Here is a 27,326-nt window from a genome sequence, read left to right as displayed (position 1 = left end):
ATATACGGTCTGTGGTGGAGACGCATATTCCATCTTTATATACGGTCTGTGGTGGAGACGCGTCGGCCATCTTTATATACAGTCTGTGGTGGAGACGCGTCTTCCATCTTTGTATACAGTCTGTGGTGGAGACGCGTCGTCCATCTTTGTATACGGTCTGTGGTGGAGACGCGTCTTCCATCTTTATATACAGTCTGCGGTGGAGACGCGTCGGCCATCTTTATATACAGTCTGTGGTGGAGACGCGTCTTCCATCTTTATATACAGTCTGCGGTGGAGACGCGTCGGCCATCTTTATATACAGTCTGTGGTGGAGACGCGTCGGCCATCTTTATATACGGTCTATGATCCAGGCATTTTGAAGACTCCTCCTTCGATTTGAGGTTCGACGTTAAAGACCTCACACTGCGTCTCTCAGAATGGACGAGGCATTCGGAGGAGTCACTCCTGAGTGATTTATGAAAACGAGGCTGCAGATGGTCGGCTGTATAATGATCAGCACCACCTTCACCTCTGTTTCCCGTGGGTCACTGCTTTTTACAGGCAACACAAATTACCTCGACCCGGAGCTCATCAGCCTTAATACCTGTCGGGGTCTGCGGTGTCCACGCCGCCTGTGGAGGCGTCTCATTTGCTGCTCAAACAGCAGGACAGTCCAGTTTGTGATCGTTTAATTTAATTGATTGATTCAGTTCAAATCAAATCAAGTAGAAATCTGAAAGAGTCTCCTTTCATTATAGTCTCACTCTTTGTTGCTCTGATGGTTCTCACACTTCAGTCAGTCAGTCAGTGGGCGGGGCTCTGAAGTTAGTGCAGCCTCTGTATCTAATGAACTTTCCGTGTTTTTAAATCACTGCACATGCTGCTGTTTTTGGGTCAGCATGGTCATATCAGCTGCAGTTCCTCTGATGGCCACTAGTTGCTCCAAGAAAACGGGAAAAACCCCACCCCCACCCCCCATGCCAATCTAATCTTCATCAAAATACAAAGTAAATGAAATGCTTAAATAAATATTAGCATCTCAGCAGTTCATTTATCTTCTGTGTTTACGAATTAATATTTGATCGAGAGTATAAGTGTGTTTTATATAAGCACATTTTTAATGGAATATGTTTTTCCCATTTTTGTGCAACCTGTTTTATCTTTCACCTGTCTGAGCGCAGCAGCAGCAGCAGTCAGGGTCCCCGGCTGGATGCTGTCAGGTTGATGTATGGAGTCACTGAGTGTTCACACACTGTGTCACATGTCATGTGTCTGGAGCGTCGCCAAACACAGACGACGCTGAAGCTTCTTCCCCTCAGACCGCCGCAGCTGACAAAACATGTTGCCTCCCAAAACGACGCCCGTCTGTCGCTGTGTTTCGCTGCCGGTCCACAGCTCCCTGTTGTTAAATCAGTGAATGAAGATTTACTCCAAAATAAACCGCAGCTACTCTGACAAATCTGCTATATATGCATATATATATATATATATATATATATATATATATATATAAAAAGATGCTTCCTCTTGAAGCGCATATGTTTATATCTGAGAGATGGTGACTGATCATTTTCATCTGATGATGTAACTTGTGTCTCTCAGCCCAGCGGTGGGTTATGAAAGGATTCATCAAGTTATAAAGTGTTGGAAGTTTGGTTTATGTTGTGGTCATTTCTGTCTTGGAGATCCAAAAGCTGCAGCTCCTTGTCGCAGAGGGACCACAGGTTGTGGTTGGCAGCGTCCTGTTGCAGCAGAAAACAACTTTTTTGGGTTAGAATCCAGAAATCCAGATATTTACACTGTTTCTATTCTCTTTTAGATTGATATAAATACATCAAGTATACCGGTCAAGTAAAGCAGACGTCATGTTGTGATCGTCCTACTTGTTCCAACTTCAACTTTATTTGTGTCGTACCTGTCAAACAGGTTAGTGCAGTGGGAAGTGCTTCACAGGTCATACATGTAAAATAATAAAACCAGTAAAATACTTCATTTACTAGTGGTTAAGGTAGACCAAAGTAAAATGTTCAGCACCACAGCCTCAGGTCCAAAGAAACCCTCTTTAGTCAACAGTGTGTGTGTGTGTGTGTGTGTGTGTGCGTGTGTTTACAGTTGGGGTTATTGACAAGTCAAGGTTTCCTGCCAGTGAACGATGAGTCACATCTGTGTGGAAACAAATTGTTGGGGTGTGTCCGTGAATCCATGTGCATGTGTGTGTGTGTGTGTAATAAAAATCTTAAAATAATCATGTGTGTCAGTCAGTGTGTAGACATCTGTGTGTGTGTGTGTGTGTGTGTGTGTGTGGAGGAGAAGCCAGTTAATGAGCAGCTATTTTTGACCCTCTCCAGGACAGGATGTCGTATCTGCTGTGACTACACAGCGGCGGGTGGCACACATCAAATCAACACAGACAGAAATGGACCATTAATGAGCCTTCGAAATTCAGACAGCACTTCTAATGTGTCACTGTGTGTGTGTAGGTGGGGGGGGGGGGCTTGGTCTAAAACCCTCCAGCAACAGCAAGCGGTCTTTGAACACCAACAGTGATTTACAAAAGCAAACAGGATTCGCTGCAAATTGAGAGCTGCAGCCTGATTTCACACGATGTTCTGAGCTTATTTTAGTATCTTTACTGGCATCTCGACCTCGAGTGGCAGCTGCAGGAGAAGAAAAACACTTCATAACGTACTGTACAGACAGCTGTTCAGAAAATCGTGTTAAAACACCTGCACTGACCGCCATGATTCCAGTTTATTACAACACGCACACTCGTTTCGGTTTATCCAGATGATCTAAACCACTTCGTTTGGAGGTCAAACTGGAAGTGAGCACACCTGAAATTAGACCGGCAGGAAATGAGTGGGTACAATATTATAGATACTAATAGAAACGACAGAAAGAAATCAGTTGTATGAACCAGCAAAAAATGTATGTGAGTTTGAGTTTGACATTTTCAATGAATTTGCTCTAAAAGGTGTTATAATATCACTAAGATAATTAAGAGTCTCTACTGGAGTCTCTTTTCCCCCTAAAGTTTTATTGACCTTAAACAGGTGAAAAAAATCAACTGGCACTGAATATTTCAACTTTATTAGGCAAAGTATTTTTAAAGTTTGAGTATTCTGGATTCTTGGTCAGAGACCTGCCTTATTCTCTCTTGTTTCGAGAGAGTTTTGAAGATTTTTGAAACCCGGTAAATAACAACTTGAAATACAATAAATTAGGACATTTCAGACGGAAATGAACTACAGGAGGTGATGATAAAATAGACCAAAAGATTTGTGGATTTCATTCTTCTTATGCATCCAGCTTTGTGTTACGTCCTTGAAGCCGTGAGTCGAAGAGGTCGAGCGACAGCGGGCGCAGTGACTTTTCGTGACAGATACTTTTTGCAGCGTGGGATGAGGCGAGGCAGAGCCAGCCCGGCGTGGTCGGTGTCGTCGACCCCGCTCTATGATTAAACTGACAGTTGGGATGTCGCAGAGCGCCAAAGCACTGCTATCGAAACTGTGAACTGGCTGCCATAATTAACGGCTTCGGCTGCACGAGGCGCAATGTGCCAGAGCAGCTGAGAGAGAATCAGACACACAGTCAGCAGCCTGATGTCTGCGAGAAATAAACTGTGAGGACGAAGCATTCGGCTTTCTGCTATCTGCATTAGGAAAATATGTTTTGGGCTAAATGTGCAGTAATGCCACCTGGAGCTGTTTTGCAGTTGAACTGTAGTAAGAGACCCCACACAAAGGGCAGTTTGGCACTTGAAAACAAAACAGTACGCAAGACTCCATTTAAAAAAGGTGGAATTTTATTCATAAAAAAAAAAAATTCATCATTTGGTTTTAGTTGGTTTAGTTCAAACTTCTCTCGGTTTGCTCGGTTGCAGAGCTCACCAATGATGTGTAATTCACAAAATATATGGTTGGTATTTATCTATTTGATCGTTTCATTGATAAGACAATTTATATGGGGTCTTGTTGATGTGGTTGGAGTCGCTAAACCACATGCTAATATTTTGCATGTTAGCATTCATCTCAAAGTATCGCTGAGGCTGGGTGGATTTCTGTCTTTAGTTTCAGAGGTATCTTGTCATGGACCTGCTGGTGGCACTTGATGAAAAGTCAGAGGACCATGAAGGTCACTTGGATTCATCCTCTGGGGACCATGAATGGGCAGCCAGCGAGTATTTGTTGAGACATTTCACTCTGGACAAAAAGGTTTTCGGCTATTTTGTTTTTGAATACTTTGGATCCTGCCTTTATATACCACTCTAAAAAATGTTTACCATGCCAATGTTTGGCATCTTTGTCTTCAGCACGACATCACCTATATGACCTGAGAATAATGTTTTTCACTGTGTCAGCACAGTACAAATCAGATTTGAAAATGATTTTTTACTGTCAAAACCACAAATGTGCTCAATGAAGCATTTGAAAGGTTGCAAATGTAAACACAGGCTGCAAACACAACATGTGAAAGGTAAAACTGAGAAAAGTGAGATCATATCAAGCAATATACAAACTACTTACAACCAAAAGCAGGTGCAGCCAGAGGCGGTGTTTTCTCTTTAAAACAGAGGATGTGAACAGTAACACAGACAGCTACAGATCAGGTCTTTCACTCCCTCATTCAGTGTGAGGGGTTCCCGTGCACTCCCACTCCCACACTTCTCTGCTCAGCTGGGGCCTCCCCCACCTCCCTAAAAAAGCCGTTTCATCATGTGACAAAAAACGGCGAAGATATTTAAATAACTGCGACGTCTGCCCCGTCCCACCTTGCATACTTTTACGCTCCTGTAAACGTGACTTTTATATCAGATGCGTGTAGAAGTCGACCTGATGCTCAACATGTCTTCGTTTTTACGCCACGACGTCTTGAACCTGTCATGTGATTTGTCATAAGTTCCTGGTTCTTCCTGTTGAGCCGTGCAGGAAATGGACCCCCTGCCCCAGTCATTGTCAGTGCCTTGTTTCAGCCAACTGATCCCCACAGACCTGCTGTGTCTTGTTATGCAGCACACACTGAGTCTGTCCTCTGCTGAATAAATCTACACACACCAAGGTCACACCTGTAAATATTGTCTCTGGCCGTGGACAGTTTTCCCAGCCAGCTGTCGCCGCAGAATGTGAATCACTGCTTCACGTCAGACAGGAAGAAGAAAGAATACGTACTGTTCAGTGCCAGGGAACATCTGAAATGTACAAGATGTGCTCTGTTAAACCAAAGCTTTGGTCCAGGTGTGACCACAGTGAGGTGTGCTGAGTGCAGTTGACCGAAGTCACTTCACAGGATTTCTGTGAAGTTAAGTGGAGCAGCCGACTGGCTCCTAATGCAGCTTTAATCATCAGTTTAATGAATTAAAATCGGATCTGATCTGCCTCACTGGTTCATCACCTGCCTTCATTTCCTGTATGGAGAAAAACTGTCCTGTTAAAAGTAAAGTGTTTGTTTGCTGAAGTTAGCAACTGAGTTCTGAAAGCTGAACAGTAAATTCACTCACGATGCAGGACCTTAAATCAGCTGAAATAATAACGCAGCAGTCTTTGATTTTGCCACCTGTCACCAGCAGCTGTAGCCAGGGCAAATCTTTAACTGAGGTTCAGCTGTGGAGAGTTTTGAATTTATTTTCTATTTCCTGCAGTGGAGGCTTCCATCTGCTCTTAAATGCATATTTAATCCGCCTGATTCTCGGCTCTCTGAATCATCGTCTGCGTCCTCTTTTCCTTCCTCTCATAAGATCACTCTGTGACACTAAAAGTCTCCGAAGGTCAATTTTATTTTGCTCTTCTCCCTCAGACGCTTCAAAAGCAAATGATGAAGAGTAAATTGTCATAAATGTGTGTGTAACTTATATTAACTTCAGTAATAATTTCACACTAATAAGCAGGGCAGCAGTGTCTATTACATGATGTGACAGTAATGGAGGGATCACAGCCCCTTTAAAATAGTAGTTTCTCAGTGAATCTATACAAAATAAAAGACAGTTTGTGTTATAAATCTGTCAAACTTTGTAATTATTATCTTATTTTGACAGGAAATAGATTTTTTTAAGCGAGTTGGGTAAAGAAAAGAGCTGTCGGGTAGAAAATGTTTTCCCCAGCTAGTTTTAATTCATGTTAATGAGTCAAATGACATCAAGACAGTCAGTCGTTATTTCCACCAATTTTCTTGGGATTTCAATTAGAAACAAGTAGAAGTTTTGGACTGAATGAGCGGCAGAGGTAATACTTTAGTTGTGTCCAGGAAGAGGGGGGAAGGAGCCGGGTCAGTAGACTGTCTAGACACCCAGCTCTGGTCCTGTGTACAGAAATAGACAGTGACCTGGTATATCTCTGTCCAGATAACACACAGACTGCAGCATCAGGGATTTGGCTCACGCTCGTCTTATCAAACCAGTCAGCAGCACATTACATTTGTGACGAGCAAAATGTCACGGAGGTGGACTCTTACCGGAGCTCATGCTCGTTCCTAATCTTTAAAAGAATATTCTAGTATTTCAATATGAAACATACTTGTGTAACTGTTGTATAAAGGTTTGTAAACGTCCAAGTAAAAGTTTGAATTTCTGTGAATTCTCAAATAATGAGCAGGGATTTTATTTATCTAGACTGAGGAGAGAACCAGGCCTGTATTTGAGACTGGCCAATAATAGAGACAGGCTTTTATTTCATTGAGAAGCATCCCTGTTTTCTGATCTGTTCCTGCTCTAATCAGTCATGTTGTATAAAAACATCTTCCTTCCGACATCTTTTTCACATTGAAACACTTCCAGCAGTTGAGAGGACAGCATTGCTTTACTCTCCTGGAGGACTAACAGTCAGTTGTTGACTAAATATCATCGCGACAACATGACATTTTTGTTTACCAAAGGAGACAGATTTCCTCCATACTAAATGAAGAAGAGAACGCTTTAAACCTAAATTGGTCTCGCCCACTGTCAACAGATGCTTCATGGAGTTAAAAGGAGGACAAATAACTACTAGGCCTGTGGGAACCAAGTCTCGTTTAAAAACCACGGTGTATTTACGGTCAGGTGATGTTTTCCAAGAGGTTTTATTTTCCTCCACAAATAACAAAAAACTGAACATTTTTGTTTAGAGCCTGTAAACTTGGTGACAACCCTGAACGCTACGCCAAAGTCATTTATTCTGATTGATGCATTAGCAGAACTGATCCTGTAATTCTGTTTCACACCCCAGTTATTTTTCCAGGGTCTGACGGGAACAGACCTCCTCCTCCCCACCCCACCACCACCTACATACCCAGAATAAACTCCTCATCCTCACCATCGCCTCCTCAATAGCACCTTCATTACTCGTGTGCAACATCACAAAGCTTTTGTAATAAAAAAGTAAAATACCATCGCGATATTATGTGAAATACATTATCTATATGCAGTAGAACCACTTTATGTGGTGGGAAACCAACAGAGCATAACAGCACCAAAAGAAAAGCCAACATACTGTTAAAACAAACACACACCAATATACAGTGCAGACTGTGAGTCCAGCGGATGTAATTAATGTCTGTCGTCCACTTTTCAATGATGCATTTTATTTGTCACACAGCAAATGTTTGTGTTTAGTGAGGAAAGCGAGGCGGCCTGTTGAACGTTCGGTGCGTCTCCTCCTGCTCTCTGAGTTTTAATGCTGCCACGTCACAATATCGTTGTTTTCAATAACATAGACAACTAGATGAGTATTTGAAATTCGATCGCAGCTAATAAAAACTATGTTATCCAGCAGTCAGTGCCGGGACAATGCACGGTTACAGTAAATCAAAACCTTACATTTTGTAAAGAACAGACACAACAATAAAACCAAGAAAGCAAACCAAAAATAAAACGACAACCACCCGGAACAAACAACTAACAGAACAGTACTAAATCCCCACTAGGGAGCACGCCACCAGCAGTCCTAACATCATGAAAAACAGACAAAATGAAGAAAACTTCAGGTTAATGACAGCAGCTGTACAGTGAGATCACAGAGAAGGTTTGAAGCAACTAAATGTTTTTCATACAGCCAGAAAGCATCTGCCAGACACGCGAAACACCGGAGGACATAACTGTAAATGAAACGCTTTCAGCGGACGTTGAAACCGTGACAGCAGAATACAAATAGACACTAAGGCCAGTACAACACAAGCTAGCTTGGAAAGGCGGTGGTGGATAAAATGTATATATATAAAACCCATCATTTTCAACCAAATATCCCAATATTTTCTACAATATAATCAGAATTCTACCAATATACATATAAAACATTGTGCCTTCAGTCCCCCAGTAGTATCAGCAGTACTAGGTTTAGCATAGTAAAGGAAATGTATTTCAGCAACGCTCAGTTCATGAGAGACGGCATAAAAGAGAAGGACAAGCCACCTGTATCAAACTACACGAAGGTGCATAATGTACCGAAACACATATACGACTGTGTCCCGTGGACGTTGTGTCCCGTGGACGTTAATGCCGAGCAGTGAGGTGGTTTGAGTGTGAGGAAAACCTTCGCACGCTAGTAAAGCTGTTTAATGTGAAGTGAATGTAGAAACAGCAGCGAGGGCAGAGATGACTCACCGTGTCGCTGCTCTGCTGACTCGTGGATCAGCGTGAATGGAAGATCACAGAGAATCAAGATCAAGTAGGAACGACTGATTGGATTTGTTATTATCATTATTATTATTATTATTGTTATTATTATTCTTTTGTAAGTGCCCATACAGGAGAATTACATTTTCTTAAATACATTTTTATCAGAAATTATATTCTTATTTTCTATATTTATAACAGAAAATGACATCCAGGTTTGGTCTGACACCCGTGAGCCTCGGCCACTGTTGCTATGGAGAAAAAGACAACTGGCCCAAACCTGAACTGTCTTGAACTGAAATTTGTTCTTGTGTTTCTTTCTTCTTGCTATTAGAGAACATCTTTGTGGTTCTTGGAGGAAGCCTTCACGCTTTGATTCAGTCAGACTGAGACTCCAGAATCATTCATCCACAGCTTTTACTACCAAACTCCATCGCAGCAGCTGGCAACATCTGGCTGCCTCACACAAAATGAGCTTCTCCATCCTTAATAAATATACAGACTCCCTGAATCAGCTGCATAACTGACAGATACAGAAAGAGACCTCGACAGGACGCGAAGATGTCGGTCGAGAGACAGATAAAAGGACTGAGGAGTGAAAGAGAGAAAAAGAGAGCTGAGTCATTCATCTGTCTGATGAAGAGGAGCTCTAGTCATCATCGATCAGAGCTGGTTTCTGTGCTCCAGGAGGCTTTGTTAGTGCACGGTCTTTATTTCCTCCTCCATTCTTTCTCTTCGTTAGCATCTTGTTACTTCTTTCTCTGCATCTATCACCTGCATTCAGTGTTGTTTATGTGTCCGTGCTGCGGAAATGACGCCATTGCGCCACGCCGATGCCGTCGCAACCGTTTGTGGAAATACTGGATGTAAACATGGGTTAGGCCTCAGGCTGGCAGACTGTAAACATCTGGGAGATCACAAACAAACAAAGGTTTTCTTTTGGTTCGTGTAGGGAACACTATGTTACTGAATCGTGGAGTAGCGTACAGCAGAGCACGGTTATATGAAAGCTTCCACTATTCTGGAATAGTATCAGCACCAGGCAAAATTGCCCTGATTGGTCTAAAGCGGCACTACAACGTTTTGTTTAGTTTTCGGTTTCTTACTGAGAAACCAAAAGGTACAGTTCATTGTGCCGACGTTGTGAGTGGAGTGAAGCTGGAGAATATTCTGTCTGACCTGAGCGAGGTGACAGCAGGGCTGATCGAGGATGATGTGTTTACTGACACCGGCCATGGGTCAGTAACCACACGGAGGAGGGACAACACCTGAACGCCTCCCAGCGTTGTGTGGAGTGAATCTCTGTCTTTTCTTTTGACTTTCTTAAAGATATAAGTGAATATAAGTGTGTAATGTGTCTGTTGAATGGTTTGAGACGTATTTTTGCAGAGTAAATATGTCCACGCTGCAGTATGACAACAAAACCCAGACTGCAGTTTAAATACATCAGTATTCAGAGGCTACAACACGCCACAGCTCACGAGCCTGAATATAAATGCATTCATAATTTAGCCTTCACCGCCACAACATTACAGTTAATAGACTCACCGCAGAGCACACCATAAGAAGAGCAGCAGCCAGCACATCCCTCTAAAAGTGTCTGTGTTGCAGATGTATTTTTATTATCAGACTCAAATTTAACTTTTAATTCATTTCTGGTGCAATTCTTACTTAATTGTGACAGTAAACACTGAGAACTTCCTGTTCTCGTTACAACTGAATATGAAATGCTGCAAAAGGCCAAAGCTTTTCAGTAAAGGTCTCATTTGTTTATGGTGATTCTACCTCAAGTCTAAGGCGGTGATATTCTTTTGTTACCTGTTTAGCCGTTAGCTGATTGAATTCCGCTGCAGCTGCATTTTTCATGCTGACAAATGACAGAAAGGTCAACATCCGCCAGTATATCTCTTATCACAGAAAATGAACAAATTAGCAGAGTTGATGAAAAGGTTGTGTGGAGAGAAGAAGGACACGGAGCTGTTCATCAACCAGAGCAGAGCGCTGATATTTCCCACCACAGATTTCTCTACTTGATGCTCTGTTCTGGAGCTGAGTGTCAGCTCCTGCTGGGATACAACATCGATCAGCTGCAGAGAAACTCATATCTCTCGTCTGAGGCCGCAAGCCTGTGTGAAAAATAGGACCAATAATATTTAAATGTCTGCGCGTTTTATAAATGAACTCTCAAAGACTTGCTTCCCTGTTGTCGTTGCTTTTGTGCTGTTTCTCTTTTCTTATTCACTGTAGGTTATTTAAGTTGTTAACAAGAAAAAACGCATTAAAGAAGCATTTCATTGTCAATTATGTAATATCACTAAGTACCTAAATAAACCTAAAAATGTTGCCTTAATACATAAAGTTACGATTAAATACATTAATTATTCAATAATCTAAAATGAAGCTGAAACAAATCAAATCTTTCTGTATGTTTTGCTGACATGGACTGCAGCTTCTTTCATTTCTTCCCTTTGTTGTGTGTGTGTGTACAAGCTCACACACACACACACACACACACAGTCCATCCAGTGAGTCACTGACAGGAGGTTAAATAAGATGGCTTTGACCTTTCACTTTTGAATTACTCTGGGCCGGAAACAAGCGTGTTGGCAGAGCGTGATGTTTTGCTGCAGCTGACTGCTGCTCTCAATCTGCCTCTTCAACACAGTACACAGTTTTCTGCTTCCATATTTCCGTCGTTGAGTGACATACAGGTAAAATGGTCGATGGTGTAATGGTAAAACTTTTTAGCTTGTTAGCTTAGCCGGCTTACCAACTCATAGCTATCCTGGTAAAGTGTAATTAGCTGGCCTTCTGACATTCTGGCACGATGAATAAGATCTTAAATGAACAAGAAAATAAAGAAAGTATAAGCTGAAGGAACATGGTTCTTCACTTACAGTAAAACTACAGGTCTCATTACATTGCACTTAAAGGTGGAGATCAGTAAGAAAGAAGTAAGAAATCTGCTATCACTCCCATATGTTAATACAAGAACTAGCATGAGATAACAAATGCATCTAATGTTATTGATGTTTTGGGTTGGACTGGTGACTATGTTGTACTTTGTTTGTCTTTAGTTACATTTTTCTTTCAGATAAGGAAAATCATTTCGATATAAAACTCGTGTGGTTTCAGTTATGGAAAAGAATTCCTCAGACAATGTGATCCTGAAATTAAAGTAAAGCTCCTCCAAAGAATCATTAACATTTTAGTCGTAGATTTTACTGAAATTAGAGAAATAATCTGGCGGTGCAATGAGGTAATTTGACCAAACATATACTTATAAATACATTTAAATGTACTGTTGGTGGTTGGTGGACAGGTTATGCATCTATCTCTTATCGTCTTCCTCTTTTAAGTAAGTCACGTGTTCAGATTTCACTCGAGGGGTGAAACGTCAGGGATCAGGACGGAGACACATGGGACGCCGTCACCACCGACTTTCACAACGTATTAGTTGGAATCGAGTAAGAAGTTTGAACAAAGGACATGAATAAACCTCCTCGATTAAGAGGAGCGAGCGTTGAGAGGCCAATGTCACGCTTGGTATGCATCCCAGAGGCTGCGAAGGCATCGCAAACACGACGGCGGGCTTCGTCACTCGACTCAACACCCAACAACGACCCCCCCGGCTCCTCCTGTGAGCCATTGATCACGCAATCAATGATACATTATCCTCGCGGTGACCCGAGATCATCGGGGAGGCGCGCGTATACATCGACTGGCACAATATCAACTCATTACCAGACCATCTGACATTCAGGCCGCCACCATAAACCCCGGGGGGGGGGGGGGGGGGGCAGTGATGGATACACACTGTCGGTATAGAAAGAAGGGCCGATGAAGACGAGGAGGAGATAGAGAAGGAGGGTCTTCAGTCCTCCAGCAACCCCGGGCTCTGTTTCAAATGTCACTTCTTCAATTAGAGACAGCAAAAACAATGCAGTGAGGAAGAAGAGGAGGAAGGCTCTGATCTAATCAGGGCAGCTGCTGTCTGCGGCCACTCTGCAGCGTCTTTACCCTCCTCATCAGGTTTGTTTCAAACCTCCCTGACGACTAATTAAACCTCACTGGCAATTATTGTTCAGACGAGGTCTTCCTCTCCATCTTCATCAGTGAGCGCTTCCGCCGTCGTTCAGTTGACAGGAGGGAAGATGTGGTACGTGGAAACAACCGATGAAGGTTAGCACTGATAATAACTGACGAATGAAGGTTAAGAAGGTGGAATAGTTCCACATTTTGGGAAATACAATCATTTGCTTTCTTTCCGAGAGTGAGATGAGCCGTGTAATGTGTTTATTTGTGTTTTCATTTAAAGCTCTTTGTTACTGTCTTTTGAAAGGTGCTGTTATAAATAAAGTTTATTATTATTATTATTATTATTAAACGGACAGTGCATTTTATGAACGCTGCCCACTGAAGTACAAGACACAACCTTAAACAATGAGTTTGAGTTCAAACTGATCATTGCGGGTCTCATATTCAGTATTTTCAGTCTTAATGATCAATAAAAAGAGTGACAGCCCTACTGAGCGTTAAGCAGCGATAACATGTGCTGACCGACACCTCTAAAGCATTTATTAACATTTATACAATTTTTTATGTGTGTGTGAGGCTTTCATGGGAGTTACATGCAGCCGTCCAACACCGGCAACATGTTATAAGCTATATTATAATACTATACCATATATCCTATATTGAAGCGTGTTTGCCGTAATGTTCTCAGTTGTATAACCAACCCCCCCCCCCCGGTGTTCCTGTGGTACTGGGCTGCGTTCAGTTATCTAGAACGCGGCGATGTCACAGAGAACAATCCCTTTACATTCATTTCATTGAGGCATTACAGTCACACTCAGAGTGATTCAGCTGCTCCCTGATTGTACAAAGCTCTCCGTCACGGATGTTGCCAGCGACCTTGTTATTAAAGTTGTGGAATTAATATGTTGAGAAGAACAAGATTCTTGATTGGCACGCGTATGATGAATGAATTTTCCACCGAGGCAGCTCTCCAGAGTGACGGATTGTTTTTCAGCTGCTGAACTGATGAACAATCTCTGCCTATTACTGGGAGCACTGGGAGCACTGGGAGTACTGCCAGTACGGAAGCCTGGTCCCGGTGTCGTCTTCTACGGTACATACACTAGTACGGTCTGGTGTAGGATAGTACGGTGCGGTAGAAACCTAAAGCGCAGAATAAAATCACAACAAAGCTGTCGGTGGTTCGGAGCGGGGGTGACCATTAATCATTGAGTTAGTGGTTCGATCCGTCCCTCCTGTCCACATGTCACTGAGCAGGACACTGAACCTCACAGTGCACCCGACCAGCAGGTCAGGGCCTTGTGTTGGTGAGTCTCTGTGGTCTAATGAACCACAGATGAACGATTAGTGGATGCACAGGGTCGTCCAGTGGTGCTGATAGTCGACTCCTCTGTGAAGCCACGAGGAATGGATGGATTAGTCAAGATCTGTGGATCATTTCGCCTTGAACTAAATAAAACTGTCAAAGTGTGAAGATGTGTCTAGTTTCAGTGTGTGCCACATGGCGTATGTCTGGTGTCTGCAGAGGTTAAATCTCAGGGAACAGCTGAATAAGTCTGCTGGATAACAATACCTTCTCCTTTGATCAGACCCACCAGCGTCCCTAATAAGGCGACAGCGGCGCGGTCCGCCGTCTCCCATGGATACAAGTGGCTCTAAATCAGCGAAATGAAAAAGTCTGACACCGCAGGGGGGGCTGTAAAATCTCCCTCCCAGACGACTGAATTGAATCACGGTGAACAAATTGCAAAAGTTCAAACACAGACATCTCGAGGAGTTTCGAGAGGAACTTGATTCGTGCCGTAATAATGACGAAACAGACGGCCTTCAGAGGAAACTGTGTGACCCGTTATTGGTGCATACATTTTTCTACGTGGACTGGACCTCGGCCGTTCTCTATAATCTGCACATTTTCTTTAACAATGTACAAAATACCGAGGAATAAGAAACACATACATCATACTGGCAGACAGTTGGCTGGCACAGCTGTGGAAGACACCGAGAACTATTTCCACTGGATAGAAGCTGTTTGCAAAGTATTCAGCAGAGTGCAACCTGTAATTTGCAGCAATGAAGTTTGAATCCAAAACACAAAATTTGGATTGATGTTTGATGTTTGTGCATATTCATCCAGGCAGGAAGCACAATGTAATGACTGTGTAAAGAACGCTTTACTTTTATCTTTAGTCGTGCTTTTGGGTCCTGGGCTGTAACTTGATCAACACAGCTGTCTACACAGGCAACAGCTCACGTTTCACTCGACTAACCGCAACCAAAAGCATATTTTCATGTTTTTATTTTCAGCCGTGTACCTACAGTGATTGTGTGTTGGGCTCTGAGCGCTGCCAAGACACAGGTGACCAAACAACATGTGGGTATTGTTTTTAAGATTTGAAATAATATGAACCTTTAACTGGAGTCCACAAGCAGTGAAAATCACGAGCTGATCACTCTGTTCTTCTTTGCAGATGATGTAGCTTTCTTACTCTGTGGCCACTAACAAGCACAACTTGCTCCCTACCACCCACATGACACACCACATGTGAACACTGATGAACACCAACTGCAGTTGTGAGTGTTTTGGCCTCTTTTGTGACACACACAGCTCTGATGAACCCACTGCACACTACCTGCTCAGCACCAAACTGCAGACGGACACAGTTAGAGACTAGGAGTCGGTGGAGACCAAAACAGAGCTAAAAGGAGACTGCGCCCAAACCAAACAACATTCAATGCAGCTTTAATTTAGTTTAACATCATGCTAGTGTCTTATCTGGTTCAGCAGAGCTGCCATATATCTTAAAATATGCTGTTATCATATCAGATTATCATGGTGTTATACAGTGACAAACATAAGGTAACATGCTACACAGGTAAAGCTATTTATTACTTCAAACATTGGTCACAACCTTTGACTGATATTAAATGTTAAAGCATGTCAGAAACACAGTCCCCGAACACATTTTGCAAAAATGTCTTTTAAAAAAAGTAGTTTGGAGCAAAAGATTATACTCGATCATTCAACTCATACAATTTTCTGATAGCAGATCATTTGATACTGCCAAAGGTGAGATGTCTGCAGGACCGAAGGAGACAGCCGGCTGGAGAAGCAGACGTGGGACATGTTTTACAAGCTATAATTATTTAAGGGAAGACTGCTTCAGTGTCATCACCATGCAGAGATCACACAACACGAGTATATTAGATGCTTCCCCGGTTGAAACAATGACACCGTCTTACAGCCTGGTTCCTCTAGTTTTCAAGGATAATACAAAGTAAAGACGTGGAACATTTCTCCCAAAATAGAGATTATAATATGTTATGAAATAAATCTCTTCCATTTATAGCCCCCAAAAAACAATCAGAGAAGAGCTCGGAGCTTTGCTAATGATGGCAGGATTTGGAGGCTTTTAGCAGAATTGCAGCGGCTCGAGGTCATGAAGAGCAGGAAGAGCTTCAGTTTGCTCCAGTGGTCTTCACCGCCCCCAATTCAGGTCAGAACCAAACTGATGGAGATTCAGTCTCCAGAAACCTGCGCATTTTTGTAGAGCAGGTATACCAACTTACCAAAATAACCAGCGGTGCTGTCGATGTAGTCTGTAGAATCTGAGTGCTTTGTAATGCTTTTCATCCTATATGCAAACTGTGCATGTAACATATTTGGTGTGAATGATGGGTTAGCATGTTTGCTCTTCAAGCAGTAGCTCGACATTTTTTGGAAATGTACATATTTTTGCTGAGAGATAGATGAGAAGATTGATTCTACTCTCACGCCTGTGGATTAAGTATGAAACCGGAACGAGGAGGCAAATAGCTTAGCTTAGCATAAAGACTGGAAGGGGGCAGGACAGCTAGCCTGGTTCAAAAACACACCACCTCTAAAGCTCACAAATGTACATTTTATATTTTGTTTGTATAATCTGTACTCAAAATCAAATGTACAACAATGTGTTTTGTAATGAAGTTGTGGTTTAACTATTTCCTGGTGACCGGCAGCTGTTTCCCCTGCTTCCAGTCTTCATGCTAACTTAAGCTACGCGCCTCCTGCTCGCGCTGACCCTGCGGATGTGAGATGGATATTGACCTTCTTATCTTGGTCCTGGCAAGAAGTAAATAAGCACAACACCCAAATTGTTAATCTATTCCTTTGATAAGAGGCTCAGATGTAGCCGTCGCCTCACAAAACACAACTGACCAAGAGACGAGCTTTCTGTTAAACTTGAAAAACTGAATTCATTTTAATTGATTGAATTCACTGTCTTTCAACTTTACCTGAACTTTCTCATATGTATGTATTATTTTGCGCGTAGTACTCTCACTCTATGGACTCGACCTGCTGGGATTTGCAGACTCAGTTGTTGGCATGAAAGCATTTGCCTTGTTTCAGAACAGAGATGTCATGAAGGCAGTTTGGATTTGTTGGAAGAGTACCCTTTCCTGCCTGCATCAGAAGACCCTCTCTGCCTTGTTGAACCCCTGTTTTTCAAACTGAACGTCTCCTCAGGCTCAGACTCTGCCGCCCATCTTTTGCTCACTGACATTTCCTCGAGAGCAGATTTATTGGCCCACATAATTAAAATGGCCGGCGTCACATGCTGCAGCTCTGCTACCTGCAGCCCCATAAACGCTGTCGGACATGTGATGGATGGGACACCAGAACGTGACACTGAGGCCGAAAACAAAACATCTGCACCGTAAATCTCCGAAACGACGATCGAGCCTCAGCAGCCGCCCTTCACGGCGTCACGTGGCTGATCTGCATCGATGAACGGGGCGTATATGAGACCGGGCGAGTACCACACAGGGCAGATTTACTGCAGGGAAACAGATAGTAGTTTGTCAGCCACAACATTAATCTCATTTTGCAGATAGCATGTGTGTCTTTATCTTCTTGAACACTGGGTGGAAACAGGCGTACAGTAGCCGGGATCAAAAGTACAGGATTTAATGTGAACAGATATGAGATAAGTATGTTATGTACCCTCACTGGGCCTGGATAACTTCTGGTTAACTGTTGTAATTTTAAACCCTGTCCTGAACATGTGCACAGTAACTATAGCAACAGCAGAACTGCAGCAACCAGTTTCAACACAGATTTTGCATTAAAACACAGAAAAACACAAAATGCGTGCGTTTTCTCTGAGTCTTCCCAGAGACGCCACTCAGACTCACATTAGGGTCCAGACAACAGGTCACATGACATCACAGACACCTGGAGTTCTGCGATATCTTCGTCAACTCTTCCTTTGGGAGGCACAGTAGAGCTGAGGCGGGACCGGGAAATGGCAAGATGGTAATCTACAAGAGGAAAAGCTAATAATTGAGATAAACCCAAATGTTTTCCTTCTTTCTTGTATTGTTAATCATCTCACAAGTCCTTCAGATGTTTTTTGCAAACCAGTTTAACAAAATCTTTCAGTCTCTTTCTCTTTCTTTTGTGTGGCTCGTAGTTCATCCATGTGAGTCATCTGTGTGTTTGTGAAAGTTATTAGTATCATTCTTTCTGCCTCATTTGTCTGGCGGTCAAAACAGTGACCCTTTATTTCCCTTTGACAGAAATATTCTGTTTTCCCCTTTTTAACTTAGTATCAGCAAACTAGACTGTTGTTGTTGATGTTGTTTCCCTCAGCAGTCGGTAGAGAGACAAAGCAGAGCTAACAGAGAGAGAATACTGGACTTAGATTCACCAGGTGACACAAAATAACTTTAACTTCATCACTTTTTCTGTTGTTGACTGTTCGGGGTCTCATGATTCTCAGGTTTCCTTCAACGTGGGAATGAAAAAAGAATCTGCGTCGACTTTTGCTGTTATGAAACTCTACATCTTGTTAGCAGCGTTTTGACAATGATCCAGGATAAAAACGTATATTCATACGCTATTTAAAATCACATCAAATCATTCTTGCTTTGATTTCCATCCTCAGAAACAGAGAAATGCTGCCGTTGGTGGAGCGTGGAGGGGATTTGCGGAGGATTGATGCCTCGGTAGAATTTAAACACCAGTGTTTGCTTTTTTTATGTACACGCCGAGTCCTTAATTATTTGCTCCAGAAGCCCTTCTTCCCACTTCATCGCCACGCAGCCTGTCGCCTTCATCTGTTTGACAATCAGCCACCTGCTCGCTGGCTCCGGCGCAGTTTGACTCCAACCAGAACAAAATGTGTGTGGACAGATTCAGGAGAGAGCTCACGGTTCGCTGGAGGTGACGGCAGAAATATGGGGGACCAACGAGAAAACGCAAGAACGTCGGGTTCATGTCACAGCTTTTATATCACCGCCAACCGGGAAGAAGAGCATCTTTTAGATTGAACACATTGTGTTACCATGTTACACAACATGACAAGAAAAGACACTTGTGACCTCGTGGTTGCAGGTCTGTCCATCCATCAGCAGGAAACACAACAGTAAATGAACCTAAACGATATTGATTTTTACTTAAACACCCTCTTATTATCTTTCTGCTGCTTTACCGGTCAATCGGGAACGGATCAATCAGGGTCTTCTCCTGCTGACCCGTCATGAATATGAGACAATCAATTACCAGCGATGAGCTCTCGAGGAAAACAATGATAGTCCTTTAATCTGGTCTCTGCAAAAGATATTCATACCACACAGTAACAGTAGACTTCAGTTCACATTCAGCTCAGATTCAAAAGGAGTTTTGTTTCTCTTTACAAGAAATAACAATGCTCTATTTCCTCAATTTTTATTCAAGTACTCAATTGTGGGAAAATAACCCAATTACTGAATGGAGTCTAGAGAAGAGAGAAGTGGGGAATTTGTTTTCGGGATAACGGGCTGTTGAACAAAAAGGGCTCTCGTCCGTTGGGACATTTTTCGGACTCTTGGGGTATCAGAGTAATGTAGTAGTAATGGGATAATGGCATGGTACCCAGTTCGTCCACAGAATGACGAATCACCAAACCTGATTTTACGTGACTGTTGTGTGAACTGTACTGCGGCTATGTGCCGCAAGGTTTGAAAGACGAGTCGCAGCAGCTTTTTTGACCGAAACTTCAGACTGACACGCACACTTTCATTTCCATCTTGACATCGGGCGCCTGTGTCACAGCCGCGCCGGGCTTTTGTGTAAAATGAGAGTTTGTGATTTGACAGGTAAGGTTCTTTCTAAGTCACCTCACTGAGGTCAACGCTTCCCGGCCGAATCTAATCATAGACTTACCTGTTCCACTTCTCCCCTTTGGTTTAATTGGCTGAGTGCCGACACCCTGAACAGCTGGACTCATGACCCGTCACTCAAACCAGCAAGACACAAGCAGGCGAGAAAAAAGAGGAAAGAAAAACGAGGTCGATGCAGGAAAAGAGCTTTTGGATGTTGGGAACTTTGAGAGCTTGATAATGGCTGTTTGGTGTAAAGCGAATGGCAGACAAAGTGCAAGGAGAGTGTCGGGTTTCAAAATCGCTTCACTGAAATAGAATAAGAGGTTAGTGCTTTTTCCATTTTCCTGCAACGTGTCCTCTTGCTTGACTTAAATTGTGAGCTTGGAGGAGATGCTGACACATCCTCAGCCTCTCTCAGCGGAAAGCTTCGACAGAGACACTTTCTTAAAAAAAAAAAAAAGGAAATCGACACCCACGCATTGCAGCCTTGAAGCTGAGGGGCCCGGGGCCTCGTCTCTGCTGAGTCGAGCTCTTCTTTCTGTTTTGGGGGAGGAAGGAGATGATAAATTAATGTCTTCTTTGTCTCGCTTTCTAAATTTGGATTTCAACCGAGGGATTTGGGGATTTTGGAAGTGCACTTAATCCAATTCTTGGTTGAAAATAAACCAGACATTTTAGCTTTGAAAACGACACAGATGCATCGGTGCTTTACGTCCTGCGTCACACAGACTGTTGTGTCCCTGATGTGTGTTCTCGTCTTTTGGATACGTTTCTGGATAAACTAGCAAAATAACTTGGTCTTTACCTTAATCCCAACATTAAACCTACAGGAGACCTCACATCTAATAGAGATTATTTTTAATTTTTCTATTATATTATTCTGGCTGCAACGTTACACGCTCTCTGAGGCGCTGAGCAGCGTCTCTGATTGTACCATTTCATCACTTATTTCATTACTCAGCTGCGCTGCATGGACCTGGGGTCGCCGGCTTCGTAACTGTAGCTGATGTGCAAACAGGAGGCGAGTTTTGCTCTCTCATCCCTTTCAGGTCTCAGTAATCAGTATTCCTTTTTCATTTGACTACTGGATCCAATTTGAACGGCAGCGCGATGTTCCGGCCTCCAGTTCAAACGGAGCCGCACCTTAATTCACCTGACAAAGGCGAACAAAGAGCGAGCTCCCCTCAGGTCTCTTTATCTTTCTTACTTTTAATTGGGCCACTCAATCAAAGAGAGATGTCTTGCCAATGAAACACTGTGTCATTTTAATTTTCTCTCATTAGCTTTTAAATTACTGAGCAGTTCTCCGACGGGAAAGCAGTCATTTTTAAAATGGAAATGAAAGAGCGGCTCGGGGTAAAGGAGGGGAGAAAGGAAAAAGAAAAGACTGAGCGGGTCTCTGCAGAGCTGCTGTACGCCTGCTGATATCCAGACTGAACATAGAGCAATTCTGACCTTTGACCTCTCAGATGGGAAATGTTGTGATAGGGAAAGATGAGGGTCTTGACTCTGAAAATGGGGGATTATCGGGTGTGTTTGCTCTGTGGGCTTTTCAGCAAGTGAGCAGGAAGAATCTCTTTGTCTTGTTTCAGGACACATTCTGCATGTCTACATCTCTACAACAAAATACGTTGGATACCGCACTACGAGTGTGCTTCGTCCACATACGTCTCTGAAGAAAACCTTCTCTCCATCTTATTTTTTAAATATGTTTCTGCAGAATCACTTGCTTTGTTCTGGAAAAAGAAAACAATAAATAGAGCGACTGTACACATCATTTACTTTTTAAAAAAGATGGATGTTAATCTTTGAGGTCCGCTGAGACTGAAGTGGCCTTTTGAAGTGGCATAAATGCATATAAATTCAATGCAAGGATGCAAATGGACATGAATAGACAAGAATGCACAGAGGATGGTGCAGATGTTTCAACATAAACGAGATTATAACTGCAAATTATAAATCTGAACTGTCACACGAGCACATACATCACGTTTCTTCGTCTTTTAATGAGAAATGGATGAAATGATGTTTGATGAGAGCAGGAGATCAGCATTTCCATCCATTCCATAACCCTAACCGCTTCACAAAGACATTACAAACTGAACTTCTAATCTAGAGTAGATTATTAAATAATGAGTTTACAACCAAGATATCAATAACTGAACTGACTGATCTGTACTCACATTAAATACAGAATACAGTTTGTTTTTTAATGAATAATGAATGTGCAGATGTTTGTCGATTCATTTTAAGACATCATTTCTTTCCTCCTCGTGTCTTCAGTGGGAGGGACTAAGACATGTCTCTTGAGATCCATAAGGTTGAAAGACAGATCTGTGAGCTGCTGTCGTCATTACAGAGGGGTGACAGTTTGACTTTTGTCTCGGGGGGTCTGTTCCTTCCTTAAATACTCATTTTGTTCATTTTGTTCTGTTTAATCCCGCTGTGCTTTTTCCTGCATTAGTGAGTTCGCTATAACCATTTGTGTATGTAATTGTGCTAATGTTGTTTACATAGTCGGCGGTCAAATTAATAACTGGGAGGTGATTTGCAGCTGTGCAAATGCTTGCTGTTCTTTGTTTCTGTCCTGCAGCTGTGTTGACTTTTTATTCTTTCATATGAATTGCTTTGTGTCATGTTAAGCACATGAAAACTGTGTAATCAAACACCTTAAACTAACTTTTCTTTTATAGCATCAGTTCTGCCCTCTCAATATGAGAAGTGTCCCCTGTTACATATAAGCATTTACCAGTATACTATTCTCTACTTCTGCGAGGCGTGTTTAGCCTAGCTTAGCACAAAGACTGGAAGCTAGTTACTGCTCCTCGCTCTGATCCTAACTGTTTCTACAACCGCTATCTCATGTTCTGCCTAGACATCTTTAAGAAACAAGTTACCACATGTAGGCAGAGTGTTTTCTGGGCAAGGCAAGGCAAGCAAGGCTGTATTTGGAACTTTTGTGTTGAAAGGTTGTGAAACATCCTTTCGACTTAATGACTTAACCTTTGTAACTGCAGACTTGTTCTGCTTTCATTGGGAACGAGGGACACAAATACGAACGCTTTCATGCTTCTGAGGAACACTGAATGAGTTAGTGTGCGTTAAGATGTTAACAGCGATCTCTGGACTCGATGACGTGAGGGATCCTGGCACTCTTCATGTGGCTCCTGGTGTCTTTAGAAAATCTCTCTCTCGTCGGCTGGGGTTTGGAGCAGGGACCTGAACACACCAGGACTCACGTCATCGAGTCCAGAGGACCCACTGCAGGAAGAGGAAAGTCTGTCTTTAAACCTCTCTGTCATCACTCTACAGGTGGTGAACGTGGAGGCGGACGACAAATGACCAGGAAGACGAACGGAGGGTGAACGAAGAAGACGACAGACCCAGGAGCAGCCGGAGGTCCCCCATCCCTCTGGAGGATGGGTGCCCCCAGATAGCCTCCCAAGGTCTCTTCCTCTCAGAGGGAGTTTTTCCTTTCCACAGCCACCATCAGAGAACATTAATTCACTTTTATGAAATATATTCAGTTCCAGCAACAATGAGCAGAGAGGCTATATCACACAGCTAAGGCTGTGTACTGATGGTTTAAATGGGACAACACTGATGACTTAATGAGATGCATTAGGGTCCGTCCTCGGCAGAGACAATAATCAATTCATCAATAAATCACACAGTCCGTTTGTCTCGCTGTAATTGATAAGAGCAGCAAAGATTTTTTTTATTGTTAGTATTATTTTTTCAGCACTTCAGAGAAACCCTGGAGATAATGTTGATTTAATTAGAGTGTTAATGAGTTGTTATTTACATAAGTTGACTTAATTCATAAAAAGAGGCATGACACTACTTGGAGCGTGTTGTCAGCTCGCCTTCCCAGCCTGAACCAGTTTGTATCAACAAAACAATCTGTGTAACTTAAATCTCACTGGGAGGGCATTTCCCCTCAAAACTATGAACAGCAGTGACATATTCTACATTTTAAGGTCATGCTTGCAAACAGGGATCTCTGTTAAGAAGCTTAACTACGGCCCAAGTATCATTCTCCAGAGTTTTATTAAGCAAACGGATCATCAGCTTATAGAGAGGAGACTTTACCAAATCTAGTGGAAAATAGTGCAGAGAGGGAGGGGGGGGGGTGGAGGGCTATGGGGATGGTATGTATAGGATTAACTTCCCTGCGCCTGAGGAAATGTTGGCCCTACAAGTAAAACTATTAACAGGCTTGTCCGGGCTTTGGACATTTGGGAAGCTTTGGGCTGAATCTGATGCTAAATGTCAAAATGTTGGGAATATTAAAAAACTCTTTTATCAAGATCAAGACAGACAGACTGCATCAGGTAACGCCCAGCACACGGTTTATACAGGTTTACAGGCACGAGGAGACACCGAATCTGCAGTCCATGACGTTTGGAAAGCAGATCGTGATAATACAAAGTGACTCTGGACAGCCAAAATGTCTATTTTAGCTGAGTCACAGGTCACCAGAAGTCAATAAACAGGACATTTTGAGTCACTGTGACTTTCTTTTACATCCACCTTGGCAAGAATGAATTTGTCTGTGACTGAAAGTTTATATCAGCAGCTTCAGTCTTAATGTTTAGGTAAAGACATCCAAAGACGTATTGGTATCTGCATCAAATACATCTTTAATCTTCTGAAATATTGACTAATAACAACTAGCGATCATTTCATTCATTTTCCCCCTGTTACTGTAAGTCTGACAGGTAAACACAGAACATGTACTAATAACCACAACAGGACTTTTCAGCCACGCTAGTCGAGGCTGTAGGACTGTCGGTGTTGGTCTTCCTGTCAGTCCAACACTTGTTTTCAGAGTGACTATTGGATGGTTCCTGATCCCCTGAAGATGAATCCTAAGGACTTTGGTGATCCCCTGAATCTTCAGTGCCGCCAACAGGTTAGAATTTCCACTTGTCCTTAGCGTTGGTTGATGACAGGATACCTCTAAAAGACTTCCCAACTTCATATTCTTATCTCTAAATGCTAACCTTACACAATCATATGTTAGCGTGCTAATGCTATATGTGCATATACTAAACACTATCGTGTTAGCATGCTAACAAGCTAGAAGTGAAGGAATGTGCACAGTTAATCTAGTGGCTCACAGGTTGACATCATAAAGACAGCCAGCCGCCACTTTGGTCTCTGGGAAATTGTGACGAGCATTTTTCACAATTTTTAGACATATTTTTCTATATTATAAACTAGCTTGTGTAATACATGTTGTGTAAGACATATCTGGGACTAAAATGTCCCACGCGGCCACCGTATAGACGTTAAACCCCATTGATTCTCATTTGTTTGCACCACTCAAGAAAACTAGGTAAGTCTCCATGTATCCAACTATTTTATTTTCTGGTGTATAATAATAAATGTAGTAATACAGAGTAGCTGGCTGCAGCCTTCTACTCATTTTGTTTTTTTTATCCACTCACATGAAACATTCGGAGCAGAAACAAAACAAAGGGAAACATAATATTTTGTGTGGCGTGCCGCCTTCCCTCATCGGAAAGCTGATTACAGCAGCTATTGATCTGCTAACTGGGGACGAAAGAGTTTACTGATGAATAATTGAGTCGGTTGCTCTCGTGTGTCTTGCTGTTTGTCGATGTTGTAGCAGGTCATATTTTTACATGGTCCATTTGAGAACAGGCACTGTCTTGAAAATCCTTCCTGTTGGTGCTTTCAGGGATGCTGCGGCATCTAAGACTTGAGAGTTGTCTACCAAACAGATTCAACCAACATAGCTAGTAAATGCTTCCCTTTCTGTGCAGCGGACGAGCACCGCTCAAGGCCTTCAGCATCTGTTCAGTGCACCGCCACGATTCAGCTGTGACCGGTCCCTGCTAAAAACTGCATCTTTTACACGACATAGCTTTGCCAAAAAAGTGTCTCGGACGGATCCTTCGACAAGCTTTGTTTACATATCATAACTGAAATGAAACGAAACCAGTGGCTGTATGTAAAGTCTACACAGGGTGTCCCCGTAGACAAATAACTGCAACACAGGTATCATTGTTCGCGTTCTCGCCTGTGTACCTGGAGGAATTTCAAAATATACCGTTGGAACAAAAACTCCTGACTTAAAGGAAAGCAAAGAGGAGGACTAAAAAGCATATGCACTAGTGGGCGGATAAGAGCCAAACTGTCCTCGATCTTATCATCTTTCTTGAGAACTTTAACAGCGTAAACGTAACTAAACATGGCAACACCTGAGCAGGTAACCATGCCGTTAATGTTGAAATCAAAGAAGAAAAAGCGGCATCAGCACGATCGTTGATCATGAAACCTTCAGAAGTTATTGTTGTTTTGTCTTTCAGTTGACATCCTGATTGCCGCCTCGCATCACATTTAAAAGAGCGTTTGAGCGTCAACTAAATGGGGAAATGAAAATGAACAGGTCTGTCCATCTTTTATTCAGTGATAAGAGGTGATGTAGATGCAGAATGAGTGCCAGGTGACGTCTACATTAAACACACGTTGTCACTCCAGCCCTCATCCCTTTAAACCCATCCACCCCCCCCCCCCCCACACACACACTGTGTTTCACACAATGGGAGGTTAAATGAAGCTCCACAAAGCCGTTGATCTTCCTCAGAGAATATCTGATGACCCGTGGTTTTTATTTAGACCACACAAGGACGAGGCCTCAGACATGCCAAATGTGGAGTGGGGGGGGGCAGAGCGGAAGATAAACGGACAAAGGAAGAAAAAAAAGAAGGGTCAAATGAAAGTCCAGCGTCCTGCTCACACACACAGTTTTTATAAGCAGCAGATTATTTCTCGGAGCTCGGCAGGTAAACAGAACATGTGAGAGGTGATAACGTTGAGCTCTGAGGAAATGACGTGTATTTCATTTCTATAATTTCCGACATCCAACTGAAATTTCAAGTCATTTTTATGTAATGTCTTAAAATTATTCTTATTTATTAAAAGATTCAAAAACGTTTTAGACATATATCAGAAATGCTCCTTTAGCCGGGGCGGGCCATAAGTGTTTGATTGACAGACTATAAGCTTACAGAGTTTTGTTAGCAGTGTTGAAGAAGTGCTGTCGCTCATTAGCTTCTTAGCTAAACTTACGTTAGCAGCGCATTTTTTTTTACCAGGTGGGTATTTGTTTCCAAAGCTCATTAAACAAGAAGGCAAGAAGGACACATTAGCAGGAAAGCTAATAGGCCTTTTTCACTGCAGACATTCTCACACATCACAGGCTTAAATTGTAAAATGAATGATGGCTGAATTCCATTTAGCTGCTTCAGTTTCAGGCTCGCAAAAATTACTTTCATGCCAATCATGTGTGCGGAGTGTCAGCAGGAAGTGGAGTCTGACCTTCGTGCTTTATGGGCCCAAAAACACAGAAGCTCAAGCCTGAAACACGTCTGTGACATAATGAGCAACCTCCAGTCTTTCTTCCTACAACTCTTCTGGGTACTGATTTCTTTCTCATAGGAAAGCACAGGGCGGCGGAGAAATAAGCATGCAATTCAATTTCCTGACAAGCAGATAATCATGTCACTGTGACCTCTGACCTCTGACCTGGTTGTTCTAGGAATTAACTTTGATTGTCTTTCTTGTAATTAAA

Source organism: Enoplosus armatus, chromosome 14 (genome assembly GCF_043641665.1).
Source record: "Enoplosus armatus isolate fEnoArm2 chromosome 14, fEnoArm2.hap1, whole genome shotgun sequence".
NCBI lineage: Eukaryota > Metazoa > Chordata > Actinopteri > Centrarchiformes > Enoplosidae > Enoplosus > Enoplosus armatus.
The sequence above is the reverse complement of the archived record's forward strand: the minus strand, read 5'-3'. Positions refer to the sequence as shown.